Here is a 13,092-nt window from a genome sequence, read left to right on the forward strand (position 1 = left end):
GTTTGCTCATGCGTGGTAGGTATGCCGAACATATGCGGTTAGGGTGAAAGGTGGGGAAGACATCGAGGAATTTTATGGCATTGCTCTCAGATGACTCGTAATAAAGAGTGAAGGGTTTAAAACACTCATGAAATTGTGAAACTACTTTTACCAAACTTGCCTCGTTGCGGCCGTGTTGCAAGTTAGCAAAACAAGATGGTCATCGACATACCTGAACACTTTCTTGGTGTTCAACTTATGAATACGTAGGTAGAACCTACGTGTTCATAAATTGTCAATTCTATCGTCAATTATACCGAAGAATATGCCGCTTAAAATGGATGCTATGCATGAGGCCATACAGATTCCGTACTTTTGAATAAATGCTTGTCATCTCATGAAGTGTAGGTCGACTTAAGGTACAATGATAAATGTTCTAGAAACTCACTGATAGGAACACCATACTTGGTTTGAAATCTAACAAAACCAAACAAATTTATGCACTCTTCAACCGTAGGAAGCAACAGATTATAGAGAATAGAAAATAAAAATCATCATTCCCCCATGACATCTTGCTTCCTGCGTTTAAAGAGTGCATCGATTTGTATTCCACAAGTACTTCTTCCACAGACTTCTTCCACAGACTTCCTCCACAGACTTCTTCCACAGACAAATACCTTTTCCAAAATAAAACACTATGTTGGCATCACCGTAATGCATGAATGAGATGACGCAAAATTTCCTCAACATGAGTTTGTACAGCACATCTATAGACAGTTGTGTAGCTCACAATATTATTATGCATAAATAAATCACTGGTGAAGAAATCACTGGTGAAGGAATCATTGGTGAATCACTGGTGAAGAAATCACTGGTGAAGAAATAAATCACTGGTGAAGAAATCACTGGTGAATCACAGGTGAAGTTAGGTAAGGTACTGTACAAGTCAACTTGGGGAGATTTGATAAGAATTTGTTATTAAAATTTGAACTCTTATAGTAGTTCTAATGTTGATTGATTGATTATTATGTGGGGTTTAACGTCCCGAAACTACCATTAATTATGATGGATACCCTAGTGGAGGGCTCTGAAAATTTCGACCACCTGGGGTTCTTCAACGTGCACCCAAATCTTAGCATACAGGCCTACAACATTTCCGCCTCCACCGGAAATGCAGCAGCCACAGTCGGGATAATGTATCATGTATAACAATGATGTATAACAGTCATAATGTATAACAACATTGTAGCTGTTTAAAATGGAACGTACAGCATATGTAACTGCCTTGTACACGTTCACTTCATTACCGCACAACATGAACAGGCTTATACGCCCTATGAATGATCAATGCCTGGAGCTAACAAACGCCCCTGATGGGGAACCCTGCACGCGTCTCTCTGTGCTCGTACGCAACTAGTAATGTTAACTACCTCAGGTATTACCATTTACTACCACATACATTTACTAACTCTGGTATACTTCTGAGGTAGTAAAATGGCCGCAATAGGTAGTAACGTGGTCATAAAGGCAGTAACGAGTCTCGTTACTACCTTTTATGCTACCTTTTTTAAGAGTGTAGTTCTAGCAGTAGTCGCGCATAGTTCAATTGAATGGCGTAAAATACCGTATGGAGCCTCTCGACCTACGTAGCAACGTCACCGGCAATAGTCGCCTGACTCCATAAGAATTGGTTGTGTTATCCTTCGCAATAGAGTCCTTTGAATCTTTCCAATAGTGTCGCGGGACCAGCCTAGTGCTCGCTGCCTCTAACCCCCCCCCCCCCCAAAAAAAAAAAAGAATCCCTGACTGACCCCGCCCTCCCCCTCCCCTTGCTGCTGCTTGTACGGTGGTTCCTCTTCGTCCTTGTGTTGCGGCCCCCCAACTTCTCACTGCTCCTATCCCTACCTTCTGATTTCCTACTCTTTATTCCCCTTCCACCATCCCCCTACAAGACGCCGCAGCACCGTGGCCCCTTAAGGGCTGCAGAAATACACGTCTTTTTCCCACTTCACCTAACCACCACCACGACGACCACCACTAAGAGCGTCACCCTGCCTCTCTAAAGAAAGTCTTATACGTGGCAAGTGACAACAATCGAAAAGAGTCAGGTATACTCGCGTTTTAAGGTGTGAGAATACATGTGATAGTGGCCTGGAAACTTCTGACCTCAGCCCTCTGTATACATAACTGCCCGTGTACAGATAGATAGATTGACATTAAACACTTGACATTAGAGAAAAAATACTTATTACAAAATACTTGTCGGTTTCAGTGGTCCATCTCGGTAAAAATTATCTAATTTTAAGGCGGGGCACTTTTTGTCACTAAGAGGGAAGTAGCGGTCTACGTTGAAAAAAGCAATGTTGAATTACCACGTCGCCGCCAGATGTGTCTTGTTAAGAACAAACAGCGCCTGCGCCGAGGCATTTGTATTCTACGCGTATGCCACGTTCTTTTCCACTTTGCGCCCACTGTCACTCATGTGCCCGGACACCGCACCGCAAACCTCGTCATTCCGGTCCAGGATCGTGAAGCTCTTGCACTTGTCTGTCGCTGTTGTCTTTGAAGGGTCGCTGGGCTCGAACTGCACAATGGCCATGGTGGTCGATATGGCCACCGATCCGTTTATTCCTTTTGCCAGCTCCTCGTAGTTCTTTTTCGTGAGTACCACTTCGTTTAAGCGCATCTCACAAGAGCTTTGCGCAACGACGAAGGAGGTGTGGGCTTGAAATACGACTAAGGCGCCTTTGGCTATGCTGTCCAACTTCTCGTCTTTCTCCCGGGTCGCGTCCTTACCCTTCACCCGTAGAACTACGCCGAACACAGCGATTTCGGGCACGTCGCGTTGCTTTCTAATATTGCTGAGACAGGCTCGAACTTTTGCCCCTGCCGCGGCGGCGTTCGAGAAGTCACCCAGATTTTTCAAGTCCATAAGGGCATACTTCTTGCCTAGCTACGCGGAAAGTCTGTCGTAGTACCTTCTGCCTTCCTTTTCGCCATCATCCTGGTCACCCAAGCTTTCGTCCTTAGCCTCAAATCCAATAATAATCTTGACTCCGCTGATGTCCGCCGGCACGTGGGGGTTAAAGCTGTCCGGCTCGGCATAGTAGACGAGTGAGTCACACGCCGTGTAGGTCACGTCGTGATCTTTATCATATGTCGGGGTGCTCCTCATCACACACACGAGTTTTGGAGTGATGACGGCCTTGTGATTATGACTTACACACGTGTTGGAATCGTCGATCTTGTCGTCTTCTATATCGTTAGCGGTGACACAGTACGCGCCGATGCCACAGACTACCATCAAAATGACTAATATGGCAAGCACCTTGAGCGTTTCCGCGGCGCTGGCAGCGTTGTTCGGGGCAGGCGCAAATTGCGGCTGAAATCCTTCGTTTCGCGCTGCGTAGGCGGGTCGCTCTACAAGCGCGGTCATGTTGAGAGCGATTGATGTGGTGTCGAAGTATACACAGGTGATGATTTAGGTCATTCGATGTGGGTCGCGGTGTCTACTTCTTGTTCTCCTCGTATCATGGCTCACACCCAATGCAAGCGAATGCTGATTACGATGATGATGACAATGTTCCTGTAACTTGGTATAACTCACCCACAAAATTGTATCTACAATAAAAAAATCGGCCGGCAAGATCTTTAGGTTCGAGGACTGCGGACCTAAAAATCCAATGAAAATTATGCCCCAAAGTCAAAACGCAAATAGCTATTGAAAATGCTGCTCGAGCAAACTGCCTGTCAATGAGGTGAGTTGGGAGCAGAAATTAACAGTAAATAAGAACTTACTACGAAGGTAAAATTTTTGTTTTTGTTATTTAGGCAAGAACACCAGAGCAGACATTCATGTGACTATGACCTAATATAATCCTTCTAATAGATGAAATTACTGCAACGTATATTTTTCTAAACTTTCAGCTGGATCAACACTGCATCTTTTATTTTGATAAGAATATTTGCTACAGAACAAAAAGAAGTTTTCTATATTGTTCCATTTCCTTGAGTAAGTCTGGCATGACCGTCAATCTTTGTCTTTTTCGTTCTTACAAGTTGGCGCAAAAGAGCACTTGTATAATGAAGAACGATAATAACTTCATGTACCTTGCAGATTACGACGCGTCCTGAACACGAAACACTTACTGATACGAAGAGTAAATTTAGAGTTTTTGAAAACCGACAACGCGATAATGAATAAAAAATATAAACATACAAGACAACTCATAAATACCTTAAAAACTTACTACTTCATACTTCACTTAAAGAGGCCCTTAAAAACATTGGTGCTGACTGCATAACTCGTAGTGGCGCTTGCCAGAACTATTGCCAGTGCAAATGACACTGGAAGGTTGCCACGTCGTCATTGTAAAATTGTAACGTCAAATGTATACGCAGCATAGCATAAAAGTAGGAATTACTCTCGCATTCGTTTTTTTTTTCGCGTGATTTCTCACTCAAAGCGGAAGACAATAAATCTATCTGACTTTTCTAGCTTGAAAACTGCATAGCTGGTTAAAGAATGTGCCGAATGGCACGGTGCTGGCGTAAACACGCCAGGGACGCTCCGGGTACCGTCATTTGAAGAAACTAAAATAAAAAAATGTAAGAGCGTTGATATATGGACGCAATCACAAAAAGATCAGTAAAGCTACAAAACTTTATAGAAGCGTTCGTGAGCTCGCTTGTTTCGCACGTGTTCTTCCTTCTTCAAACATCATATTATTTGTTACCATCGCACTGGCGTCCTAAATACGTTGGACATCACGGCGAATATGTCACGAGAGCTTCCTGTACGGTAAAATTTTCAGTTCATTTCATTGGGCAGCCTTCCGAAGTCAAAGGGTGAAGGAAATATGGTCAGGTGAGCCCGCGAAAATACAGTTGAGGGTAAGCATACATTTCTTTCTATTTTGATATCTCTACGCAGAATAGCTTTGCGCTGCGTGCCCTTATCGCTCCTGTTCTTGCGACCATTTTCTCCTAAGCCTTCAGTGTACGCAACCAATCAGAAAAACATAAAACTTTGAGGTCATGAAAAGTGTTAGAGGGCCTCTTTAAGTAGGACATAATAAGACGATAGGCGAAGAAGTCACCTTAGTTTAAATCGTCCTTGTAACAATGCCCGCGGGAAGGAGTTGCTAGAATTCAGCGAGTCAGTAACGTGAAAAAATGTGCCTCTACAAAAAGCTTCTTTGCTCGTACACACTTTTTATCGGCGGGGCGTGTTGCGGAGCTTGTTCCTTCATACTTGAGGGGAAGTGCGCGTGTCTGTGAGTTCGTTTCTTCACTTCTTTCCTGTATCCTTTGCACCATGTCTGTACTATTTTTTGCCTTTTTGCATCTCGTGAATCGTCACCTTTTCCTTCGCGAAGAAGCTTGCACATCGTTGAAATTGCGCGTGTATAACATAATTGTGGGACCAATCTTGTGAATTTATAATCCTTATGCACTATATATGATGAAACAGCAGCTTCCCACTTAAGCTATGAGTATCCGTATGTTGTAAGCATGCTGAGTAATCACATCCAACAGAACACAATTGCGTCGATTTCATTTCAGTAAAATCTGAGATTTAGGGTATTCTAAATAAACTATTGATAATGTAAAATACTAGAACTAACTGAGTGCTATGAACTCCTAGAAGAAAAAAAGGTACGTTACTCGGCTAAGCAGCATGACAACCTAAGTCGAAAACTGTGATTGGTAGCGTCAATATCTAGACCACTCCGACGAAAAAATCATAAATGCGTACCTACAGTACTGCATGTAACACTCGAGTGAACGCCTCATGAGTAGTCTAAAAAAAAAAACAATGGAGGAGTAATCAATATCGTGTCCCTCCTTAATTTCCTTTATAGGTATATAGGCTATGGACTGCAGTCACGTGACTAACAAATGTAGGAGCGAGTGACAAAGTTGATGCGGTAATATCTTCCCTTGTTTCCGTTCGAATATTACATCGGCTTATATTGCGAAGGGGGTCGTCGCGTGACCAAGCATCACAATGCAGCTATGCTTTGTAAGGGCGACATTTACGGCCGATGCATCAAGCAATACCATAAATTGTAGCGACCTAACACTCATCTGCCTCGGTGACTACGCCGAACAGGCAGGCTGGTTCCAAACTTTTGGACGCCACCGCATTTTACACTTGCATTCTTATAAGTAGCTCATGATCGAGTCAATCATTTAGTGGACATGCCGGCTGGTCGCCTGTTCAAGCCATGGCAAACCAGCTTATGCAGCAGCTTTTTGTAACGCTGACAAGTATGCCCGATGTATCAAGCAAGGCAGTGGATTTGTTTATCTTACCAGTAATATATTATAGGCCTAAATCAATGAGCTTCTAATGAAGTTTGGGCGGATATATTAATTTTTATATTTTCGTGCACATAGGTAAATGTTCTGTTGAGTATACTTAACGAAGGAGCATTGGTAGATGAAAGGGAAACTCGGGGCAGTTTTGTAGAGTAACTACGTATTGAAGGCGCAGTATGAGGGCTTATGGAGACGAAACTTCATTAGAAAGTGCGGCCTACAATAAGCTGCTACGTTTTGCTGCTGTTTCTTAGGCGAAGTAGTTGTATATGACGTTCTTGAGCCCCGGAATTTGACTTCTCTTAGTATTGACAAGTGAGTGCACCACCTCTTTTCTAGCACTGTTCTATCTTGCCTTCCATCGCGCTTGCAGTACGTTAACGCTATAGTGCCTTGAATTCATCAGTTTATTTGTTTCTGCCAGTTGGTATCTAGTCATTGTTACATTATTGCACACTGCTTCGGAGATGAAGACTTAGAAGATGAACCATACAAACACAAGCTGAAACTTTCAACTGAATTTATTGGACGCACACATAGTGGTTTTTTAAAGTTGATAGTGTTTTTTGGGGACCTTCGACGCAAAAATTTGGCCTACCTGTCTATCTGTCTGTCTTTACATTTGTCTGTTTGTCCACCTTTATAGGTTTAAGATACATAAACAGCACCATCCGATACCCCAAATGGCCGACGCCGTCCGCAGCGCCCACAAATGCTAGCATTCATACTTGTGCAGTTGTCCATTAAAAAGCAATTATTGGGCATATTCGAGGCACTATAACAACACGTATATATTCTGTATGTGCGTTTTTTACTAGAAAATGCGTACATAAGTAATTATAAGGACCGTAGCATTTTTCACTCTGCGCTGACCATGCAACGATTGCAAGAAAAGGCGAGTGTTTCTAACGCTTTGCTAAGACAACACAGTGGTGGCACCTACCCGTCGCCTTGCGTTCTACTTCTTATGACCTCGGAGACGGGCGCAAATGCCCTTCTCAGAGCCACGCGCTTCGTTTTTGAAGGAAACTGCCAGATAGCACTCATGTCTCACGTGTGACGTGACGATGTGCTCGTTCACCTCCGCTGCACGCTCGAGGCACTCTGACGCATCGCCTCCAGAATACCATTCACCAATTTTCTTGCGCGCACCATCAAATAAATGTTTTGTTCACTCTCTCCACACGCAAGACTATCGTCTTTCGACGACATTTGCAGATTAACGTGCAGATTTGGGGCCATTTTTACAATCGCGTTTCATGGTTACAAAAATTTTTAGAAAAAATGGTTTACCAAAAATTATAAACACTGCAGTACCAAATGCCACTCATGCTGAAGAAAGAACCTATCACGCGCACCTATCGCGTATCCCTCGTTATTTCGTAAACGTTGTTTTTTTGTAACTATGAGAAACGATTTTGCACAAAAGCATTGTATCCAGTCAGTCAATTCAGTAGAAAGCATGTGCTTGCGTTCACGTGGCTAATCTTCCAGATATTATTCTCCAAAGCGGTGCATAGTAACGTCACAGTTAATTCATAAATTGAGAGAAGAACTGCGAAATCACGTTAATCTGCGTTTATTAAACTAACCATGTTCAGAACAAAGCATATCTAGTACTATATCAATATATCAATATGAAATAGAAGTCCCACATGCACCACACTCTGAAATCCTACATAGAGCTCAGCAATGCTGAACAATTTGGCAGATTCCATGTACATTGGGAATCGACAATATCCGAAGCACGAAATAGGAAGGCAGATATGTCACTTTGATATGAGCACATTATGAGGCGGACGTAAATTATGCCGTATATGACTTAACTCTCATGAATAATTTCTTGAAACGTGTCAGTTATATGTGTGTATACGTGTATGTGTGTGCGCCTATGCATGTGTATGCGTGTGTATCAGCCCGTGTGTTCTCAAATTTTGTGTGTGCTGGGGGGGGGCACTGCTTCTTAGTGTTTAAGGTCCCACACCTGTTCAGACTAGGAGTCTATATGAGACGTGACTTAAAAAAATGGGACTGGTCAACACGCTGTACACGAACTATTCAATATATGGAAAACAGCTGCACATTCTCGTACCTCATTATGGCTTATGAACTTACTGTGATAGCTTATTAGGTACGCTGAGGCACTTCTACGCTCAAAAACGTGGGTTATTACCAATTCACACTGAAAGCTGCCCCGCCGTGGTGGTCTACTGGCTAAGGTACTCGGCTGCTGACCCGCGCGTCGTGGGATCGAATCCCGGTGGCGGCGGCTGCATTTCCGATGGAGGCGTAAATGTTGTAGGCCCATGTGCTCAAATTTTGGTGCACGTTAAAGAAACCCAGGTGGTCAAACTTCCGGAGCCCTCCGCTACGGCGTCTCTCATAATCATATGGTTGTTTTGGGACGTTAAACCACACAAATCAATCAATCAATCAATCACACTGAAAGCTGTGACTGCGCTTATGCACAACCATGGTTTATATTAACAATATTTACCAAGAACGTACCTTGCCTTTGCTACAAGTGCTTAGATAGCTCATTGGGCAACCATATGAAACTATGTGCTGATAATGTGGTCAGCAAGAAGTTTGGTAACAACCTCAGCACGTTTTGTGGTGCGTGACAAGCCTTTAAAACATCCGCGACTGTGGATTAATTTGTTCCAGGTTCGACTGCGCATTCAGTATTTGTGGCACTATATACGGAATTGCCAGACACAGACGACGCGAAAACAAGTTTCTCTGAAAAAAGGTGTAGCGATGCTCTCTCGCTAATCCCACCAAGGGCGAAATATTTATTGTTTCTGGTTGTTTCAGGGTGCACTTTGTTTTCCGCAAGTTTTGCTTCATTATTCTTCGCCAACTGCTGTCGCATCTCGTGAAAATACTCAAAGAACGCGAGGCTGTTAAATAACCTGCGCCGCTGTGCGGCTTGGTGGAAGGAGAGTTGCAATTTACAAGGAGTCATTCTTGAAGCGCAATTCGATTGCCTTCCGTGTCGAAGCCGCCACCCGCCCTATGCGCCATAGCGTTTCACTTTCGGCGCCCGCTTGGCGGGTTTCCCGCTCACCCCGGCCATGGTTGCCCCGGCAACGGCCGTGTAGACAGGGGAAGAGTCGCGTCGACAGCTGCGGCGCCGCCGTTAGTGCCTCATCCTTCTCTCTCTGTCTCATCCGTCTTTCAAATCTGTTGTGTTGATCTGGGATCTTGGTTGCTGTGTGAGTTCTAGCGACCAGGCGCATTTTCAATGCTGTTGACGCATGACTCCGTGTTCGAAGTGTCGCTCGAATGAAGGAATATTCGTGGAGCGGCGGACACGGACAATGTGAGCCTGTTAACGGTGAGTTTACTGTTTTCGCAGGCAGTAATCACACAGCTCTAGCTGGGCTCCTCAGTAGCTCTGCCGAAGTAGGCTGCCAGCCTTTTACAACAGCATACGTTCGCGGGCCTGTTGCAGATGTGCGATTAAACGTGTCACTTAACGATTTCACATTGCTATGCGCATTGTTATGTAAGTACCTGGATCACTCATACAATGAGTGGTGTAATCACTTATCAAAGGCTCGATTAGTTGCTGATCGCACATTATCTTTGCACTGCTGAAAGTGCTTGATGTCATTTCAAGATGTGCTTTAGGTTACATTGTAATAACAATTCTATCAATATTCAAATGTGCAACGTGCTTCTGCAGGTCTAAGCGTAAAAAAAGGAAGCAAAAGAAAAATTTATGTACACAGTCTCACTGTACTGAAATGGCTTTTTTTCTCCTAAAGACGGTATAGTTAGAGGTGTTGATATACCGCGATGCTCCCAGCACGTGCGCGTCAGTCTTCTTAAATATTTAGGACACGCGTCACCAGCAACAGGGAAAGACCTAGTAAACTTCCAAAGGCGTGTTATTGCAGCCATCACCGTACGTTGTTTTCCCTCGTTTCTGTTTGCTGTTTTTGTGTTTTGCTTACATCTGCGATAACGTTCGGTGTTATAACAGAATCGAGAGAGTATACGTGAATGTGGGAGCTATGTGCGGTAGCTCTAACATAAGCCATAGCTGATGCACCGTAGACGGCATCCACGTGCGTTGGTGTCATTCGAGTGCTCGTACTTGCACGATTGCGTTTACCTGAGTGTTAAGGCACGGGTTACGTTCGTAAGTCCCATGGTCAATAAACGCTAACAGCGTGCCTCTGATTTCCATCACAAGATAGTCTTGGTTGTCGAAATATGCCAGGCGCTTTTTCTGAAAGCAAGCTTTGAAGACATTTAATAAAAAAAGAATTGGTTTCTTACGTGCTAAGCAGTGTCTGTTGCAGGACCGTAACTCTTTAAAAACTGGATGAGCTATCACATTTTTTATTAAATTACAATGAATTAACAAGTTTGAATTATGTATGACGAATTCCTGTGCTAGATTAGGCGCACAAAATACATGTTCGCAGCCCTACGTCTAGAAAACAGCCGAATAGGAAGCACAGCGTCAAATTTGTATTAGATGCCATGAACGGAGCTTCTTGTGAAGGAAGCGGGATGAGCCAGGACCTCATGGATTAGCATTTGATGTAGTTTGCCAGCTGTTCGCCGAATATCTTGATCAGGGGTACCGAATATTTATGCATAACTTTTACACGTCGACGCATTTGTTCAGTCACCTGATTGACCGAAGAACATTGGCTTGCGGTACAACAAGAAAAGACCGGCGACGATTTCCAATTGAACTGAAAGACTCACGATGAGGAAAAAAAGCGCGACGTGGGGACGTAAGATGGCTCCGTGATCGCGGTATATTATACCTCCAGTGGAAGGACCGTCGTGTTGTCAATATGATGAGCTCTATTCACACAGCCAATATGACCGTCACAGCAAAAAGAAGAGAAAAAAGGGGAAATACTTGGGCTCAAATTTCTGTACCAAAGCCATTGCTTATACATGAATACAATGCTGGAATGCTAAGAGTAGATAAATCACACCAGATGATTGGCTATTACAATGTCCTCATGAGAAGTGTTCGGTGGCGGAAGACACTCTTCTTCCACTGCATTCATATTGCCTGTGTGAATAGTTTCATTTTATTTCAAGCACATCGCGCATCACACCCAGATATCCCCGAACTTGAAAGAAAATCTGAATACGACCCCCTGGAATTCACAGAAGAACTCGTTCGTCAGATCTTCAACATTGATAGTGCCAAACCAGCACGCACTCCTCCACTCTCCACTAAACGAACGCTCCACAAGCCCGAAAAGGCAGAAAGGCGCAGAAGCTGCAAGCTGTGCTATAACAGCAAGAAAGTTGAACTCAGAACTAATTTTTTTTGTAGAACTTGTGATGTTTACTTGTGTTTTACAACGACAAGAAATTCTTTCTTGCAGTGGCATGAGACCCATCAGCTGTGACGGGCACACGAGTGCACCGAGTGTGAAGCAGGCTGAGAAAAGGCAGTTGTAGATAGGTGGACCAAAGTTTTATTGTATAGAAAGATGTTTTGCCACTTTTTGTATATGTTGAATTTTTTTAGTTCACAATTTTACTTGTATATACATGCCTTTTAAAACTTTTTATGTTTGTTTTTCATTACACTTTCTAATTGACACTTTTTTATAATTATTTATAAACTTTTTCTGTGTAATATTTTGAAAGCATCTAAAAGACCATTCAATTACCTTCATTTTGATATATAATACATAAGTATATCTTGTTTATCTGACTTACTAAAAATATTTATCGTAACACTCCTTGTGGTTGTCGGATTTTCCCTGGTCCCGAAAGTGTTAACAATGAATGCATGCTGTCTAGCTCGATCATTGAATCATTGCGCAGTTTGTCCTACGTTTACTTTTTCCCATGTTAACGGTATCTCATACACTTTAAATTGACATTCAGTAAACCTATTCTAGTGACGAATGGTGCATGATTGACTATTCCTGTTTCTGTGTGTGCACATACTATTGAAAGCTGGCAAGGGGCGGAAAACAACAATATCATATCTGCTGGCTCTTTTTCTAAAACTGTGAGACACCTTATGTAAGTACCGTGTAACATGCAAAGGTCTCTGGTCATTCTCTTTTTCTTTTGATCCTGTTTCCTTTAACTTTAGTTTCTGTAGGAGGGTTTCGCAAACGGGTGTGATGATGATGTTGGGGTATTGGCTGGTGCTATAAGCCCAGGAGTGCTAACAATGTTCTGCCTTTTGATAGTGGGCATTTAAAATTAGTAAAAAGAGGAATTGCCATCACATGTATTCAGGCCTCCCTTCAGAAGTCATGTTAGCACAAGGGTGAGGGCAGCCTAAAAAATCATAATAAAGAAATAAAGATGCTGGATATCCCAACAGCATCATCACACCCGTTTGCGAAACCCTCCTGCAGAAAGTAAAGTTAAAGAGAACAGGACCAACAGAAAAACAGAATGACCAGAAACCTTTGCATGTTATGCCACAAAAGGTGTCTCACCATTTAAAGAAGATAGCCAGCAGATATAATATTAACTTGTTGTTTTCAACATCTTGCAAGCTTTCAAAAGTATGTGTGCTTAACAGCAACAGGAATATTCAATCGTGCACCATTCGTCACGAGGATAGGTTTACTCATTGCCAAACTAAAGTTTTTATAAGCATTTTTTATCAGGAAGGCCAATGATCACTGCATCAGTACACCATCACTTATCCTTTCCGAGAGTTAGTATTCTTTTCTCAGTTAAGAATATTTTCTAGTGGTCACACATGTGTCGCGCGCATAAGCACTGTTTTTGTACTCCGTATAAAAGCGGTCGTAGCACCTTCAATACAATTCA

Source organism: Rhipicephalus microplus, chromosome 1, assembly GCF_043290135.1.
Source record: "Rhipicephalus microplus isolate Deutch F79 chromosome 1, USDA_Rmic, whole genome shotgun sequence".
NCBI classification, from domain to species: domain Eukaryota; kingdom Metazoa; phylum Arthropoda; class Arachnida; order Ixodida; family Ixodidae; genus Rhipicephalus; species Rhipicephalus microplus.